We start from the raw sequence: 2739 nt of genomic DNA on the forward strand, positions 1-2739 counted from the left end.
GAGTTCACGGCCCCTACTGAGAACATGCCCCCAGCGACCTGAGGACCTCCCACAAGGCCCCACCTTTTATTTTATTTTATTGTTACTTTTTGAGAAAGTAGTAAGGATTTTTATTGTCCAAACAATAGATCTTAACAGAACACAAATAAATTAGTTGTTCTGACAAGTTAAGACTCCACGGCTTCTCTATGAGAAGGTCAGCTCCTAATGTAAACAAAAAGCCTCTCCAGAACCAACCACAAAAAGCCTTTCCAAAACAAAATGAGCAAGTACCTGAGACAGTATTCAAGACAGCATGCACACAGTGAAGAGAAGTACAAAAGCAGCTTCTAAGATACGTATTGCATAAAGGTATGAGGCTCCTTTTGGTGAAAAATGTTTTCGTTATTTTGAATTCATTCACCTCCTCTCCAGAAAAGTTTAAGCCCTGACCTGAACAAAGAAATAGAAATGAGTTGACTCTAATTTCACATGGACTTCAAGTGTATAATCTAACCGTACTTTACTATCTTCTTTACTCTAAAAAAGTTTAACGTCCAGGTAGATGGATGGTAGAACACTTGCCTGGCATGTGCAAGGTCCTGGGTTCAAGTCCCAGCATCATGAAAACAAAACAAAACACCGTAACATCCATTTATCAATATCAAATCAATAGACTTAATTTTCTCCCTTTAGGAAGTTTCCAACCACATTGGAGTTAAACTAATTTCACTTTGGGGCACAAAAAAGGATATGCAAGACTAGTGCTTGTTCTCTGACATGTAAAAGAGAAGCATCCCCAACTGCAGTGGCCCAAGAGGTACCAAGAGGCATGAACAAGTGGCTGCAGGACAAAGGAATCCTTTAGGTTGACCAAAAAGCAAGGAAGCTCCAGGTTCAGCCTAGAAGAGGGGTCCCTCCCAGGTCTGGCTATTAACTGTACATAAACATTAAACAGGTCTTAGGTCCCCTAACTAACAAGGCTGGAGCACTGCACCCGCAGGGGCAAGAAGGCCAAATTGCCCAAAATTGTCAGTGGGCACTCTGCAGCATAATGTGTCAACACTCATGCTGCTAGTGGTAAAAAGAAGCCTAGGTTTTAGAATAGTGTAACATTATTTTTCTAGTAAGCAATGATCAAAGTCCTGGTCTGGGGTAAATGATACAAAAAAAGGCAATGAAGTCCCCCAAACATTGCTGTTGAGATTTCTGAATCTAACTTTACAACAGTGCAGAACAGTTTCTTCCACACAAGGACAAGCCTCGCATTGCTGTTTCTCAGAATCAATTACATCTCCTGCTCTAGCCTCAGTTTAAGAGTATTGTTTTTCAATAGACCATTCCTATGTCAGAGCCAAGATAAAAGGGGGTCAAGGGAAAGCAAGCAAGCAAACAAGCAAACAAAACCCCTCCATCCCCAGTCCCTGGGATGGAAAACACTCTAGAAGCCAGTGGGTGAGTACAGTCTAGTCAGTTTGAGATCCTGGGTCCGTGGTCGTTGTTCCTTCCCTTCTATCACTGCATAGTCATTCTGGACGGCTCATATGTTGCCTGACCTTCAGTCACTTGGGTGACCTGGGCATGGATCTGCCTTCTGGGAGAGGGTTTCTGGACTCCTTTATAGGCTTGGGTAGCAAAACCTCCAGAATTAGACTCGTGAAAGGGTCTTGGTCTAAAAGGGCTCCGTTTATCTAACAAGTTTCCATCCTTATCCCTGCTTCCATGGTGCTAGGATTTGCCAAGGTAAAGCTGTAGAGGAACCAGAAGTAAACCAGCCCCTGGGCCTCTACTTAGGGAAAGAACAAGGGGTGCTGCGTGGGGTGGACTGGGCTGACCCAGGCTGCTTCCCTTCTTTTGTCATCTCTCTGCTCTGCAGTTTTAGTTTATGGAGTGTCTGACACTTGGAGGTCCTTGGTTTCCTTGGTGGTAAGTTCCTTGTCGGGTGTATAGCAGTATCTCTCAGACTTACCTGTTGCTCAAAATACTGAATGCTCTCATGGCTCTGTTTTGTAATCAGAGAATTCATGGTGACATGGGTGGCTTTAGCCTTCACCAGGGAGACTTATCTTCTATACTGTCAAGTGACCATTGAAAGAGTCATGGTGGGGGATGAATACCCTGGCCTCTCCTTCCTCCTCCTTGGCAAGGTGCTGATACTCACACTCTGGAATCACTGGCTCCCAGGGGATGCTTCCCATGTTTGATGGAGAAGGAGTTACGGGTTTAGGGTCCTCAAGGGCATCATCATAATTGAATGCCTGGTGGCATATCCCAATGGACAAGGACATCTTGCCTAGAGGCCCACTAGACCCAAGAACAGGCACTTCTGGTTGTCTTGAAGTTATTTAAAAGACTGGGATCCAGGTGCTTTTTTTATATGTAATTTGGAGCTGAGTCCCTGCCACCTCAGTGAAATGATGTTGCAACTCTGCTTCCAGACAAGTGTGAATAAGGAGCACTGTTCAGGTATTGTAAATCAGCAAAGCTTCCCAGGAAGACTCCATTCAGAGAGTCTGTTCTCCTGCTGCCTCCAAGTTGCCTGCAGCCCAAACTTGGGCACCAAAGAGGATCTGAGGACCCATGTCTTCCAAGAGGCTGTGATGCAGTCCAGGCCAAGCCATCGTGAGAACAGTGGCAGCACCGACTGTCCCCACCATCAACTAGAGAGCACAAGTTCTAGGCCCCACCTTTTTTGGGGTGGGGGTGGTACTGGGGATTGAGCTCAGGGGCACTCGACCACTGAGTCATATCCCCAGCCCT

At 45.5% G+C, this 2739-nt stretch overlaps 1 pseudogene; it reads right to left on the reverse strand.

Moving 5' to 3' along the window:
* Positions 1–1420: 1420 nt before the first annotated feature.
* LOC124960773 (putative monooxygenase p33MONOX) lies at positions 1421–2318 on the reverse strand (annotated as a pseudogene).
* Positions 2319–2739: the final 421 nt, after the last annotated feature.

Source organism: Sciurus carolinensis, chromosome 11, assembly GCF_902686445.1.
Source record: "Sciurus carolinensis chromosome 11, mSciCar1.2, whole genome shotgun sequence".
Taxonomy (NCBI): Eukaryota; Metazoa; Chordata; class Mammalia; order Rodentia; family Sciuridae; genus Sciurus; species Sciurus carolinensis.